Here is a 17,134-nt window from a genome sequence, read left to right on the forward strand (position 1 = left end):
AAGTTGCTCCTGAGATATTGCAAGATTGAAGCAGGAGGCCCTTACGCTTAAGACACCCAAATGTATTAGGGAAACCCTGTGCCAGCATTTTAAAAAGACTTAGGTTATAGCTCAGTATTAGAGTACATGCCTAGGAGGTGTGAAGTTATGGGTTCAATGGCTCGTACTGGAAAAAATTAAGGCAGGGGCACTTAGTCACCATTGATTTCTAACATTATAAAATGTTGTAGCCAACGAACTGAAATAAGAGACAGAATTAAAAATGAGAAAGAAGTGATAAAGTTTTCCTTTTTGTTTTGCTTTAACTTAGTCTCCAAGTAATGGGTTTTGTTGCCTGTTTTTGTATACATAGTGCATTATACTTTGTCTGTATCCCTTATGTCCTCATCCCTGATCTCCCCCACCATACACGTGCACATACACAAAAGTCTTCGCTCTCTTCTGCTCCCTGTCACATGCATTACATCACTCCCCCTTAAGATCGTTTCCTCCAAACAACGCACCATCTGCTTTCTCGATGATGGTCATTCTCACGGGTGAGACAGAATCTTAGAACGGTGCTGTTGCATTTCCCTGATGGCTAAAGATGTTGAGCACTGTCTCAGGAGTTTCTGTTTCTCCGTTTGAAAACAATATATCCAATTTGGTGGCCTTTTATTGATTGGATCCTTTGTTCGTTTGGTTGTTTTAGTGTTTAATTTTTGTAGCTCTTTATATATCTTTGATATAAATGCCCTTTTTGAGGTACAGATGCTAAAAACTTTTCTTTTTATCTTGTAGGCTGATCCTTCGCACTGCTAATAGTTTCCTTTGCTATACTAATGCTTTAATTTTTAATACTGTTAATACTGACATAATCTTAACTAGGGAACATCGGACACATAAAAATCACTATATAGAAAAAATGAGGCAAGGGATAAACATTGCCAATTTATGATGTAACTATTCCAGATGGTTCAAGAAAAACTAGTTTAAGTCAGTAATAATCAGAGAAATTAAAGTTGAATCATAAAATAGGGCTAGGAGCACAGCTCACTCATAGAACATGTGCTTAATACACACTGTGCATTCAGTCCCTAGTACCAATGGTGATGATGATGGTAGTGGTGGTAATGGTGATGATGGTGATGATGGTAATGATGATGATGGTGATGATGGTGATGATGGTGATGATGATGGCGATGATGATGATGATGATGGTGATGATGGTAATGATGATGATGGTTGTGGTGGTGGTGATGATGATGGTGATGGTGATGATGGTGGTGATGATGATCATGATAGCTATCATATGCTACGTATTCAGAATTAAATAAAAATGAATGAAAAATCTCTGTAACTGGTGCTGCAGAAGCCTGAGGTGAAGGGACTCATTTCCGATGCTAAGGTAAACTCTGTCATATTTGGAAAGCCATATGACAACATGTGCTAAAATAATGAATGGCTTCTGACCCTCAAACTCACTCCTGGGAAAATGTTCTCTAGAAACAAAAGCCACAGTATGGCACTCGACACATGGGGAGACTCATGGTTACACTGTTAATCGTCATGAAAATGAGGAAGACATGTACTGCCCATCCAGAGACTGGATTAGATAATTCCAGTTGGTTTGGAAAGCCATCTCCAAGGTAATTTTATACATGAAAGGAATGGAGAAGTCATATATAATCTTTTTAGTTATTATAAGAAAAAAATCCCTCTCTCCACATGATAAATTTTTATGTTTGTCTGTGTGAACAAAATTATGCTTATGTATGAAACCGAATTTGTGAATAAAACTGAGCAAACATGAAAGTGAAATATAGTTACAGTCGTTAAATCTTCAGGGTACTAGATATCTATATCGGTGTTTGTATCCTGACTCTAAGAAGCATGCAATTATGTGTTTGTATGATTAAGGACATGTGTGTATTTATTAGATATAAATCTATGCTTATAAACACAGCGAACTAGATATTTGTGTATCTATGTGTTTGGAATAAGACGGTATTGGCGTATTAGGAGTAACACAAATGATTAGATATCTGATGTGATTATCTTTTACGGATGGTCGCAGAGAGACGAAGCTAGAGGAAGGCTGGAGATGGCAAGGAGAAGAACTGGCCACAGTTGTCTGTGTGGATAGGTTAGGCAGCAGAGGTAAAGATTTGTGTCTGTTGAAGGCTAAGCTTGGATTTTGACAGAATTAAATTTATAAACCTGGATCCACATCTGGATTATGATCTCTTTTTTCTGCACCACCATATATAAAATTTTAATCTGTTTAGCATACATTTTTGTGACTGTATAGGATTATTAATATCTGTACATAATTGGGGTTTTGATTCCATATCTAAAATTATAATTGAGGAAATTTTGCTAGATGAATTTTGTATGTAAGAGTATCAATGTATCTGTGCTTTGCATTACACAGTTATGTAAAATGTAAGACCTTTATACTTGCCTTTTCTGGTGCTGAAACAAAAGCACAATGACCAAAACCAATTTGGAGAGGAAAGGGTTTATTTCACTTCCAATGCCACATAACAATCTATCACAGAAGGAAGTAAGGGACAGGAACCTGGAGGCAGGAGCTGATGCACAGGCCATGGAGAGGTGCTGCTCCCAGGACCACCAGACCAGGAGTGGCACTGCCTAGAGTGGGCTTGGCCCTCTCCCATCAGTTGCCAAACAAGAAAATGCACCTCAGGCTTTCCCACGGCCAATCTAGTGAGGGGATTTTCGCAGCTGAGTCTTCCTCTTCCAAAATTACTCCAGCTTGTTTCCAATTGACACAACGCTAGACAGCGCAATATTTCACTGGCAGTTTGCAAATATATATAATATGTAGTAGATGAGGTTGAATAAACAAATCGATTCATGTAAGAATATACAGCAAAATATCCCTTGTGGTGGTTTGATTAAGAAATGTCCCTGTGGGCTTATGCCGTAGGAATTCCTTTAGCCAGTAGCCTTTAAGATACCAGCCCATTTAGGTGTGGCCTCTTATACTATAAATGCCAACATAAAGTATGCTCGTATGCTCTCTCCCAGCTTGTGAATTCTGTTCCTGTTCCCTGTTCGTGCAGAGGACTGTGATCTGTGAGTCTACACCTAAATAAATAACCCTTTATTATACACACTTCAGAGCTAGTGTGGGATTATTTTCTAACTTCCGTCTTCAGGCTCAGGCATTTGAACAGGTGTGGTTCCCTGTTGAGGTGCTTTCTGGGAAAGTTGAGGAGGTGCAAGCCTTGCTGGAGGAAGCACATCTTCTCAGGCAGACTTGGGGTTCTATAACCTCACCCTACTCCCAGTTCCTCTGTTTTGTGCTTGCAGATTAGATGTAAGTTCTCAGCTTCCCGCCTCTGCCACCAAGTTTTGCCCAGCTTGGTGCACTCATATGACTCTGTAACCATAAGCACAAAAAACTCCTTCATAAGTTGCTTTGGGCATGGTGTTTTACTATAGCAGCAGAAAAATAGTTAATAATTTGTTATCTATCTATCTATCTATCTATCTATCTATCTATCTATCTATCTTATCTATCTATCTATCTTCTATATCTACTATTTATCTTTTTTTTTTTTTAGTTTTTCCGAGACAGGGTTTCTCTGTATCTTTGGAGCCTGTCCTGGCACTAGCTCTTGTAGACCAGGCTGGCCTCGAACTCACAGAGATTCACCTGCCTCTGCTATTTATCTCTCATCTATCTACCTCTGTCATCTATCTTTGTTATCTATTTATCTATCTCCCATCTATCTATCTATCTATCTATCTATCTATCTATCTATCTTCTATATATTTACTATCTACATCTATCTATCTCTGTCATCTATCTATCTGTCTGTCTCATAACCTTTTGGTGGATCATCTAAATATATCTACAAATGGCATAGTTGCATAATAAATTATGCAAAGTTGTTGCATTGTGTTAAGAGTATGTAAATATGTCAATGACTATAGAGAGAGAATAATGCAAAAGCTGTCCTGTCTGAGTCTGCACCACATTATGTAAGGATTTCTATATCTACACCAAGTTATGTAGATGGCTCCGGATTTTTAGAACACAAATGAGGAACTCATCTCAGCATAGTACACCATAAGTACATGAGTTTCTGTTTAGTGTTGCAAGAGCGTTGCTATGTTGGTAATTATAACAAGCTGTATATAAATATATACTATATTGATAAGAGTATGCATATGAGTTAACATCCACAACTTACATAATTACCCATCACATATGGTAGCATACAAAGTGCTAGCTTCTGCTCCTTCATGATGACACGAACATATCTGTGTGACACTCCAGTGTAAAATGATGTCAATGGAGTTTCCACATGCATTTGGCATTATGTCTACATACATGACACTATGCAGAGTCTTACGACAGGAATCTTATATGGATTATGCACTTATTTTAACATCTTACTTGGAATTTTGAAAATGTGGCTTTGTATCTAGGGCAGAATTAGGTAACTGTAGCTGATATGAATAGGATCTTTTGCCTCTAAAATATAAGTATATGAGTGTCTCTGATCATGGATGCAATAATCATGTGTGTCATTTTCCTCCCTGTGAGTCTTTGGAGCTAAGATATGGGTCTCTACAGTCAAAGACAATGAAAATGTATCTACATATTTTTAATTAATTTTGCATTCTGCCTGCAGCCTCCCCCACCTCCCCTCTGCCATCCCTCATTCACCCCCTCTCAGTATTCACTCAGAAAAAAGCAGACCTCCCATGGACATCAGCAAAGCATGGCCTATCGAGCTGCCTTAAGACTAAGAACTAAGAACCTTCCCTATATTCAGGCTTGGCAGGGCAATCTATCATCAGGAATAGGCTCCCAAGAGCCAGCCAAAGACACTAGGAACAGCCTTGCTCCCATTGTCAGGAGTCCTACAAGTAGACCAAGCTACACAACTGTCACATATATGCAGAGGGCCTAGGTTGGGCCCATGCAGGCTCCCTGTTGTTAGTTCAGACTCTGTGAATTCCCAGAAGCTAAGCTAGCCACTGCTGGGGGCTTTCCTCTGATGTCCCTGACCCCCATGGCTCCTACAATCCCTCCTCCCTCTCCTCAGTAAAATACACTGAGCTCAGTCCAATGTTTGACCATGGGTCTCTGAATCTTCCTCCATCAGAGGCTGGGTGAAGGCTCTCTGATGACAACCAGATCACCAATCTGATTGCAATCACAGCCTGTTCAGACTACGTATCTACAGCTGCCAGGAGTGTTAGCAGGGACCACCCTTGTAGACTCCTGGAAGTTTCCCTTGCATCGGGCTTCTACCCAACTCTGTAAAGCCCCATTTCCAATCATCTCTCTCAGCACAATCTCAAGTTCCCATGCTTACCTGCTCCTCCAGTCTAACCAGGAGATCTCTGTTTCCTCTTCTCTGGAAGATCCATGTGTCCCCTCTTGGGCCCTCCTTGTCTCTTGGCTTTGTGGATTGTTATCTGTAGCATAGTTATCCTTTACAGTTAATATCCACTCATGAGTGTGCACATACTGTTTGTCTTTAAGGTCCTGGTTACCTCATTCAGGGTGATTTTTCCAGTTCCATCCATCTGCCTTCATATTTCCTGGTTGCCATTGTTTTTAACAGATGAGTAATATTCCATTATGTAAATGTAGCACATTTTATTCATCCATTCTTTGCTTGATGGGCATCTAAGTGTTTCTAGGTTATGGCTATTACAAATAAAACTGCTGTGAACATAGATGAGCAAGTGTCCTTGTGGTATGACTGAGCATTCTTTGGTATATGTCCAAGAGTGGTATTGTGGGGTCTTAAAGCAGATAGATCTCAAGTTTCTGAGAAACCGCCATATTGATTTCTAAAGTGACTGTACAAGTTTGCACTCTGACCAGCAATGGAGGAGTTGTTCCCTTTGCTCCACATCCTCTCCAACATAAGCTGTCATTTGTGGTTTTTATCTTAGCGATACTAACAGTTGTAAGGTGGAATATTTCAGAGTAGTTTTGGTTTGCATTTCCCTGATGGCTAAGGATGATGAGCATTTCTTTAAGTGTTTCTCTGCCATTTGAGATTCTTCTGTTAAAAGTTCTCTGCTTTTTCAGTACCCCATTTTTTAAAAAATTGAATTATTTGGGGCTTTTTTATGTCTAGTTTCTTGAGTTTTTTCATATATTTTAGAGATCAGTCCTCTGTCAGATGTGGGGTTGGTGAAGATCTTTTCCCATTCTATAGGCTACAATTTTGTCCTATTGACAGTGTCCTTTGTTTTACAGAAACTTTCAGTTTCATGAGATCTTATTTTTAATTGCTGATCTTATTGTTTGTGCTACTGGTATTCTCTTTAGGAAGTTATCTCCTGTGCCCATGCATTTAAGGCTATTCCCCTTTCTCTTCTATCACCTTCAGTGTAACTGGGTTTATGTTGAGGTCTTTGATCCACTAGGACTTGAGTTTTGTGCAGGATGGTAGATATGGATCTATTTGCGTTCTTCTACTTGCCAACATCCAGTTATGCCAGCACCATTTGTTAAAGATGCTTTCTTTTCTCCATTGTATAGTTGTAGCTTCTTTGTCAAAAATCATGTTTGTAGGTGCATGGATTTATGTCTGTGTCTTTAATTCAATTCCATTGAACAATGTGTCTGTTTTTATGCCAATAAAATCTTGTTTTTATTACTATATATCTTGAATTCAGGGATGGTGATACCTCTGGCAATTCTTTTATTGTACATGATTGCTTTGGCTATCCTGGGTTTTTATTTAATTCTACATAATATTATATGCCTCGCTATAAACATGTAAAAGTGTTTAGTGTTGCTTTCTATAAAGTGGGGAGTTTCAGAATTCTTTCCTTAACTTTAAATTTATTTTTTATTGTTCATGTTAGACAAGCATACCAACATTTTACATTAAATATAATACTTGGATGTAGTTTTACCTTTTGTTTTACAGAAACCCTCTACTCCCAAAGGTCCAGAGCAGTAAGCTGACGATGGCTATAATTCTTAGAAGTAGATTCCTCAGTACGATTTCTGGCTTTTGTTGAGGTGACCACGCTTTTTCCATGTATAATGTATCCTAGTTTGTAACTGTTTTACATGTGATCATGGCATACTCCATGTTCCTGTGCACAGTAAGATGACCCTTGCACACCCGCTACCTCTTCCTCACCTGTATCAACATCTCAAGCTTTTGTGTTAGGTCCTTTCTCAGCCTCACTCCTACCCACCTGGCAAATCTGTAAAGATGGATATCATGCCCCACCCCATCCCCACCACTACAGCGTGCTTCTGAAAGACATCTTTTTATTGCTTTATTGTTCTTTTTTTTTCTGTAAAAGAATATTCTCTCCTCTTCTCTGTGTCACTGGCTTCTAGCCACTGGGCCAGGGGGTTGGCAGTTGCTTTTTAGATCTTTCTCTCTCACACTGTGTTTAAGACAGGGGATGTGATAAAGATCTCCTTGGACTTTTGCTAATAAGCCTTCCTGGGGTGCTGGGCATCCCTTGCTGCAGGCTGTTGTCCCACTTTGGAACCTGTGTTAGGTAGACTAATGATCTGGGGTTACAGGGTGTCACTTGTCCTCCCATTTGTCCCTTGCCATCCATCTCCCTCTGGTGCCTTTGCGAACATTACAGGTTATTGCTGAAGCCCTGGACTTCCTGGTCAGAACAACACAATTGTGCTACTCGGGCTGCATTTGTATGTAAAGATTTACCAACATGAAACCACGTAACTTACTGCAATAACCTCACCTTGCTGGTTATATACCAGTTCGGTGTTTTGTTGTTGTTTCGAGACAGGCTGGGCTTGAACTCACTGTACTCCCAGACCCCAGCTTTTGGAGTACAGGGACTATAGGCCTGAGTTATCATGCTCAAAGTTACACTGACTGCATAGAACAAACCAGGACGACTTTCTCCTCATCAGCCTTCTAGAGTGATTTGTATAAGCTTGGGATGATTTATCCTTACAAAGTCGAGGCTCATTTAAAATCATCTTAGATGGACATTCTCTTTGTACTGAGCTGACTGTCCACTTCATGTCTGTAATGCAAGGGGGTATTGCTTTTCATTTTTTTGTAAATTAATCTTTTGGAATTTGTATATATAATTTAGGTTTCAATTTATTGGCATACGTTCCATATTTAGACCCTCTGTGTTCTTGTGTGTTATCCTCAGGCTTCCAAAAAATTCTTAAGGTTTCTAAATTATCTACTTTCCACTTTAATGGTGATTTTTATTTAGTTTAACTTACATCCTATTTACCCGTTTTGCCTTTATGGTTCCTTCGTTTTCATCCTTTTTTCTTATTAAAGAGTATTTTGGTTTATATGCTTGCCTTAAAGTGCAGGCGCTACTCTTCATGATTGACATGCACATTTTTATCAACTTTAATGATACTTTTGCTTATTCCTTGAGATGTATTTTGATCACATTTATCCCCTCCCCCAACTTCTCTTCACTGCTCCTGGGAGTGGAGCCTTCTCTGTAGTGTGGTCCACCGCCCACTGGGGATTTCATCAGGAAGGAAAACTGGCTCTCATTAGCAGCTATTCAATGCCAACAGCTCCCAGCTGGGGGAGGGCTTTCAGGCTCACCTTGCCATACTCCATGCTGGGGTTTCCTCTTGCTCAAGCTGCCCCCGCCACTGTGAATTCAGATGTACCCTACCCTTCCGGTGTGCAGAAAACCCCTTTGGCTTGAAGTTAGCCACCATCTCTAAATCTTGCACTCTTCGCCATTTCCTGGGAAGATCCTTGATTCTGGGGGGCAGGGATGTGAAACAGACTTCCTATTGAGGGCCGAACATTCCACAGTCTCTCATGCTGGAGAGAGGGCTCAGGGGCCCAGGCTGAGGTGCCTCCTTCTCTTGAGACGTAGCTTCTTAAGTTAGCATTCGGTTCTGGTAATTTTCTCCTTTCCATCCCTCTCTGCTTTAACCCAAATAGTACTTAAGAAGGATATTTTAAGTTTTACAGATATCGTGAAGATTTGTCCCTTTGGGTGAGGGTTGGGCAGGCTGTGGACAGCAACAGGTGTGTGCGCTTTGCCAAACATCCTTTGCAGTACCACTTGTGATCCACTTTTATATAGGTTCTCATTGACTAACAAAGTAAATTTTTGTTTCTCCCGTGTCCTCAAATTTTCCACAGTTCTATCAGTTTCTTAATAGTTTTTCAATCCCATTATGATGGAGACTCTACCATAATCTCCCAGCTTTAAGGGCCTTTGCTCACCATTTCTGAGGCTATGCTACGTGGTACACACAGATTAAGAACAATCTTCGTGCGGGTTTAAATATTTATCATTGGGTAGGGAATCTTTGTGTGAAATCTCTGTTGTCTGATTAATGTTGGCATGCCTGTGCAGTTATCTCTGCTCTCTTTTGCTTTATCAGGCTCCAGCCTGCCATTTTTTTATCCTTTTATTTCCACATTGCTCACATCTTTCTCTTTGGGGTATACTGTTCGCAAACATTAAATAGCCAAATTTTATTATATTTATTCCACTCCATCTTCACCTTTTAAATGAGTTTAGTCCATTTACATTTATCATTATTATTCTATGTTGATATATTTACTGTTTCCTTTATTTTGCTGTTTTTCATGCTTTATTTTATGATATTTTATGATTCTACTCCCCCTTTGCTTTTATTTTTAAGTGAACATTTATTTTTGGATTCCATTTTCTCAACAGAAATGAGACAGATTTTATTTATTTTGCTTCTATTTTATAAGTCATCCTTACAACTATACTATGAATAATTAATGAAGTCTAAAATTCATCTCAATATAGGCTTTCTAATTTGACAACAATTCTTCATTATCCTTCCTTGACTATGGTCCTAAGTCATTGGGTGATGCTACATGACCTCGAAACTTTCTGTCTGAAACTCTTCTGCCTACTTATTTCTCACATTGCAGATCTGTTATGATTCCATGGTGAGAGGAACTCTCTCACGTCCACTGTTACCACAGAAGAGGCAACGTTTGCTAATGTGGGTGAAGGAGGGCAAAAAGTCCATTGAAAAGCAGCACATACTACCTGTGCCCACATTTCACTTGCCAGAAGAAGTTCAGTGATGTCCAGCCTCCCCAGAGAGGCTTTGCAGACATTCCCAAAGCAATTCTGACTTACTGCCCTACCCTCTCTTACTCACAGGGGACCCACTCATCACTCTTCCTCCAGAAGAAATGGCCAGACCTGCATGGTCCTCAAAACTCAGAATCTATTGCTCTATCTTCTTTTCTCCCTCAAGGTTCCTAGGCATCAAGACCTCTGTACGATCAAATCACACTGTAGTTATCTACAGTTTAAGAGACTGACTCATAACAGCTCACCTTCCACAGTAAACCTGAAAGCCTTGTACAGATAGCTGAAGAAATCCCTTCTCTAAGTCTCTGCTCTGTCTTCTGGGAGGTCCTTGCTGTCCCATATTCCTTCTTCACCTCCTTTGAAGACATTTTAATAAAGACTAAGACCCTGTGTAGGCATCATGACTTGTGTTCATCATCTTAGCACATGGGAGGCCAAGGAAAGAAGATTGTCATAGTTGTATTGCAGCCTGTACTAGAATAGAGAGATTCTACCAAAACAAACAAACAAATGAACAACAAACAAACAAACAAAGAAAACCAAACAAGACAACCAAGCAAAAAAGAATGTGACCCCCCCCCCCTTGGGAGCCAATCATCTTTCACAAGCCTGTTTCCTGTTCATAGACTGTGAGAGAAGAGTTAACTCAGTTTTGCTCAGTAAGAATCTTTTAGTTAAGACTAATGGTCCAGAGACTATGTCACTCGGAAATCTTAGGCTTTTACTCATCTGCTTCTTTGTTGGCTCCATGTGCAAAGAGCAATGTCCCAAGTTATTTCTGAGGCATGAATATCTGCAGCCCAATGGCCTTCTGTGGAAGAACCCTGTCAATAGCCTCACCTCCCTAAGTCCTTATGCTCAACCAGGCTTATTCACAAGGTATTTCCTTATTCATAGTTTTTTATTATTTATTTTTATTTAAAAGCTTTTTTTTCCCATTTTATATACCAACCACAGTTCCCCCTCCCTACCCTTCTTCTGCTCCCCTTTCCCTCCATCTACTCCTCAGAAATTATCAGGTGTAAAATATCATGACTTTATTTCTAAGTCTCACTTTAAGCCCTTCCTCTTAAAAAATTGAATATAGACTGATGGTGGAAGTCACAAAATAATCCCACACTAGTTTAGAATTATGAATAATAAAGGGTTATTTATTTAGGGGATACTTACAGATCACTATTCTAGATAATAGTCCTCTGTACAAATGGGGAACAAGAACAGAGTCTAGCAGTGGAAGCAAGAGCCAGAAGCAAGAGAGCAAGTACATGCTTTACAGCTGCATTTATAGTATAAGAGACCATGCTCAAGTGGAGGGTATATTAAAGGCTATTGGCTGAAGGAGCAGAAGGAGTTCCCTCAGCACCTCCCCTTTTGTTTAAATAAGAGAGTTCCAAACCCAATACAAAACTATATACACTGGGAACAAATATTAAGTATAAGATTAGAATTACAACCAGCATAAACAATATTAAGCAAGGAACGTATGCTAAATGCTTTAATAAATATTCTATCCTAAGTAGTCTAAGTCTTGTATTGGAAATGGCTTGGCTAGATCATTAGAGGATGGTAACTATGACTATCTAATCTTCAACACATCAAAGTCCTGAGAAGGGAGATAATATTACTTGAGTAGGCAGAAAGTGCAATCAAACAGCTTCCAAAATGTGCAGTAGAAGACAGACACAACTGGCTGCCTGAACAATCACCCAAAGACTCATTTACAATGTTGAAACAGTCAACTTTGGCTAAGTCCTATAGTAATGGACAGATCATTTCCAGAGGCAGGAAATTTTTCAAAACCATCTTACCCTGTCTTGGCAAGATTTGACAGTTTTTTTCTTGTATCCTGTTGTCCAGTCTGGACATCATTCACTTTGTTAGTGGTTGAGGCAGTTTCTTTCACAAAGGCCAGTTGTGCCAAGAAGAAGACAAACTCCAAGTGGAGTGTCTTTGGTGCTCAACATTCTCTCAGGAATAGATTGGTGCTGCCAGGAGCAATTGTGTCTCACGTCAACAGAATTCTAAGTTGTTTAAATGCCATGTTATACAGATCATTGAAGTGGTTGAAGGTTACCTATCTATGCAGAATACAATCTCTATGTAACTAAAGAACCTAATTAGTCTGACTAAAAGTATAACAAACATGACTGACTATTGACCTATAATACTTAATACCTATATAACTTAAAGATTAAACTTTCATATCAGAATATTAAACAATCTTTAAACAACTGTGCAATAAAGGAGGACAATGACCTCAAAATGTAAATAATGTATAAGTATCTTGATCAGAGGTAAAAATATATAATGCAATATGATAAATATATTCTAAAATTGTATCAATATACAAAATGTCTTAAAGGTAGAAACATGCATGCATACAATATGACAAAATAATTTTATATAGGTGTACAAATGTTGTAAACAGAAATAACAAATATAATTTGAACTTGTATCAATATACAAGAAACTATACCAGTGTAAATTGTCCATAAATAATAAATAGCTTACAAGTATTCACTCTATTACTCATTATTATTACTATTATTAGTGTGATAAGTTCACACTAAATTACCTATTATCCCATTTAATCTTCCCTTTTATTGAGATCTCTAGGCCTATATAATTTCCATCCCAAACCCCAACCCTATGTGAGTAATAATCAACCCCTAAATGGTGTCTCATAGCACCGTATCTTAAAGGCTATTGGTTGAAGGAGCGGAAGGAGCTCCCACAGCAAAAGACAACATTATATATGCTGTGTCTTCTGCATTGTTCTGCTTCTTACTGATTTCTTATATTTTACCACATTAATATTCTCTCTTTTCATGTATCTCTCTCTAGAGAGAAATCTCTCTATCTCTCTATCTATATCTCTATCTATCTATCCATCTATCTATCTACATCTATCTCTCTCTCTAGAAAGAGAGAGAGGGAGGGAGAGAGAGAGAGAGAGAGAGAGAGAGATGCTTCAAACACATCTATCCAAACATGTGGATATTATTGCTAAACCACTCAAAAGTAAGTTACAGTGATATTAAATCTTAGGCATTACATAGGGAATGAAGGCACTTTTTATAACCATGTCATAGCAATACAGTTTAGACAATTTAACATAGCTATAATAGTCTCATGTACTATATAATTCATATTCATATTTGTTCAATTATTCCAACAGTACTGTTTATTATTCTAACCCAGGATCACAGACTGCATTTAATTGTCATATTTCTTTAATCTTGTTTTCAAAGATTTTGAGATTTTTCAGAGTATAGGTCATCTATTTTGTTGAATATCCATCAATCAAGTTTTGTCTGGTGGTTTTAACATTCTTACAGCAGTGCTGCCTGAATGAGGTTGAGTCTTTCCAACAGCACATGGAAGGGTGCTAAGAATGCTCACCGCTACTGAAAAGCGCTTAATCCTAATTAGGCTTTTATTATTCAAAAGATTAGCGGTGGGCACCAGATGTACCTCTCAATTTATACTCCTATAATTCTGAGACTCCTGTTCATTTCCCTCCTGCAAGCTGGCACCTCTTTTATGGTTTACTTCTTTATTCTGGTGCCTTGGACATAGCCAGTAACAACTAAGATTTGCTATTAGCACCTGCTTCTCATTATCATTGTCTAAAGTCATTGGTTCACTTGCTACATCATCTGCTCTCCAGGTTACTAGGGGAACTGTGTGACCAGATGCTTCACTACTGTATAATAGGCACACCATTCTTCAGCTTCAACTTCTCATATGCCACTGCCTGATCCTGATGCTGATGCCATGTGTTTTGGGTTCCACTGCCAGAGTGGCACTTAGTTCTGGGTGACTCTATCTTCATACTTCACCTTAAATGAAGATATACTGTGGTGTGAAAAGATTATTGAATTGCCATTTGCATATTTTAAAATTAATACAACCCAAAGACAGTAGACATTATGGGAGAACACTATCATTGACTCTTTGAGAGAGATTGGCCTCTGTGCTATTCTGTTAAAAAAAAATTTATCAGTCAGAATCTATCCTAAGAAATAGTTGAACTTATGCACACAATACATATGCAAAATTATTAATTTAGCAGCGTTAAGTATGATAAAAATCTGGACAACAGCAGGGAGATATTAAATAATGCTGCAATCACACGATGCTTACACTCATGGACATTACACTTAATACTGCATCTCTGTGTGTTCGAGCACAGCAGCATTAAACAATGCTACAATCACACGATGCTTACACTCATGGACATTACACTTAATACTGCATCTCTGTGTGTTCGAGCACAGCAGCATTAAACAATGCTACAATCACACGATGCTTACACTCATGGACATTACACTTAATACTGCATCTCTGTGTGTTCGAACAGCAGCTTTCCTACTCTTTAGGTTCAATAGAAATACAGAAAGCAATGGAAATGTACAGACATTTTTTTTTTTGGTTTTTTGAGACAGGGTTTCTCTGTGGCTTTGGAGCCTGTCCTGGAACTAGATCTGTAGACCAGGCTGGTCTCGAACTCACAGAGATCTGCCTGCCTCTGCCTCCCAAGTGCTGGGATTAAAGGCGTGCGCCACCATCGCCCGGCTTGTACAGACATTTAATATAATTCCCTTCATATGAAAGCAAGAACAAACCACAGCATTTCAACACATTTGCAGAGACTGTAAATGGAATATGATCTGGGGGAGTATGCAGCAAGTGACTAAACTGTGTTTACTTCTGAAGAGAAGGATGGAAAGTGGGAGCCAAGGTAGGTCGGTAGTCAAAGGAGATGCAAATATTTGATTCAAGATATGACTCTTGTTTCAAAATTTGGTAACACGTATTTTGTTTTATTGTTTAGATTAGTAAGTGAAATAAGTTACACTGTGTGTCACAGAAGTTCATAATGATGTATAAAAACAAAGAGAGGCCGAAGGTTACAGAGAAAGAATGGGGAAGGGGAAGAATGTTCATGATTGCTGCCATCATATAGAAAAATAAGCATCAGTTCATCTTTCAACGATTGCTGCAGATGGAATGGGATGCTTGTGGGATGCAAATGATTTCACAGCCATGGAATTTGGGGGTGTAAATCCAAGCATCACAAAACCAAAAGATATTTCATCTTAATGGGTTTTCATTAAGTGTCATAGACAGCCCTAGTTTCTTATATAAAGTGACTGTCCCTAGAAACTGCCACCTGTATGTTGAAGGCTACAATTGTTCTGGTGACCCGGTATCTGGACAGGCTCCCAGGAGCATCTGGATTTGACTATTGATTTGCTTCACTTTCAAATATCCGCTGGCACTCGTGAGAAGACAGGATCTGCCACACCCGACTCACTCAGCCTTCTGCAAGAAGAGCACTGTCTTACAACTTTCAGCCCAACTACTAACTTGACTAGGTTCCCAGGAAATTGAGAAGACAGAAGTACTAGGTTTTAAAAAAGTTGTGCCCTGTTTTACCAAGCAAGCACACACTATCTGTCCGAGTTCTAAAGGTCAGAGAGTGTCACCTGGCCTGTGTGGAATGTGTGAATCTCTTTTGTGATTAAAATAATCAGGGGGCGATCAGACACCTGTTGTACAGTGCCTATGTTTATTACAATGTGACACCATCACCTAGTAAGGAAATGTCATATGTGGAATTTAAAAAAATCTTTTCAAGCCTTGGGCTGTAACGCCATTCTGAATTGACAATAAACAAACATAGCCCTGGAATTAACATAGCTCTAGGAAATTTTGTGTTCTCTCAGATGCTGACACAGAAATTTTAGGGCAAGTACTCATCTGGGAATTGAGGATACCAGTATGGGTATGAAGGTGTCCTAGAGAAAGGAAGGAGGCCCTAAAGAGTGTAGTAGACTGAAAACAACCACAATTATTGAAAATAAGTCCATTTCCCTACCCCTTGAATCCTGGTATGACTTTGAATTAATGAATTGTGCAGTGTATTAGTTTATATTTTTATCAAAAGAAATTTAAGGGAGAAAGGCTTGTTTTGGCTTACTTTCCCCAGGGGAAGACATGACGGCAGGAGTAGAAGACTGGCCAATCACATCGCATTAGCACTCAGGAAGCAGAGTTCACTGGAAGCGGAACTTGTCTATACAGCCTCAAAGCCCACCCTAGTGACCCATCTCCTTCAGCACACCTCCATCTTCTAAAGAGTTTACATTCTTCCCAAGTAGAGTCACCATCAGGGGGATCCAGTGTTCATATGTGGGAGGCTGTAGGGGACATTTCAGCCTCAGACTACTACAGGCAGCGGTGGTGGTTTGAAGAAGAATGGTCCCTAGACACTCACACATTTGAATGTTTGGGTCCCAGTTGATGCATGTTTTAGGAAGGATTAGGATGTGTGGCCTTGTTAGATGAGGTGTGTCACTATGAGTGAGCTTTGGAGTTTTAAAAGCCCATACCTGGCCCAGTCTCGCCATCTCTGCTTCAGCTTTTGGATCCGATGCAAGTTCTCAGCTATTGTGCCAGGCCATCCCTGCGTGCTTGCTACCATGCTCTCTGCCATGATGGAAACGGACCAACCATTTGAAACTGTAAACAAATCCCAAATGCTTTCTGCTACAGGTTACCTTGGTCATGGTGTCACTTCACAGAAATAGAATAGTTAACTAAGATGGCAATGGTCCTGGGCCTAGCTCTCCAGAGACCTTGCTATTTAACCCCTTTTCTTTGGAAGTACTCTTGGAGCGCGGTGGAAAGAAGCACATACCAGCTTCTTCTAGGGTGAGGCCATGCAGAACACAAGTGAATCATCCAGTTGGAGGTGCCCATGGAAACCTGCAGCCACATGATCCTCCAGCTGACTGTAACCAAATGACTAACTCCAGATGGAACCAAAAGGAATGCCCTGCTAAGCTCAGCCAAAATTGCTAAACCAAAGAACACAGGCAAATAACGCAATCATGCCTTCACTGCTGACTGCAGATGACCTGAGTTTTCTACCCAGGCAAACTGTATAACCATACAAAGTGCATCTTTATTAATCAATGGTAATCACAGCCTACAGAGGGGCATCCCACATCACCTTTGGACAAGGTGCAGTCCATACTGCACTCTCTCCTCTGCTGCAGTATAA

Source organism: Microtus pennsylvanicus, chromosome 18, assembly GCF_037038515.1.
Source record: "Microtus pennsylvanicus isolate mMicPen1 chromosome 18, mMicPen1.hap1, whole genome shotgun sequence".
NCBI classification, from domain to species: domain Eukaryota; kingdom Metazoa; phylum Chordata; class Mammalia; order Rodentia; family Cricetidae; genus Microtus; species Microtus pennsylvanicus.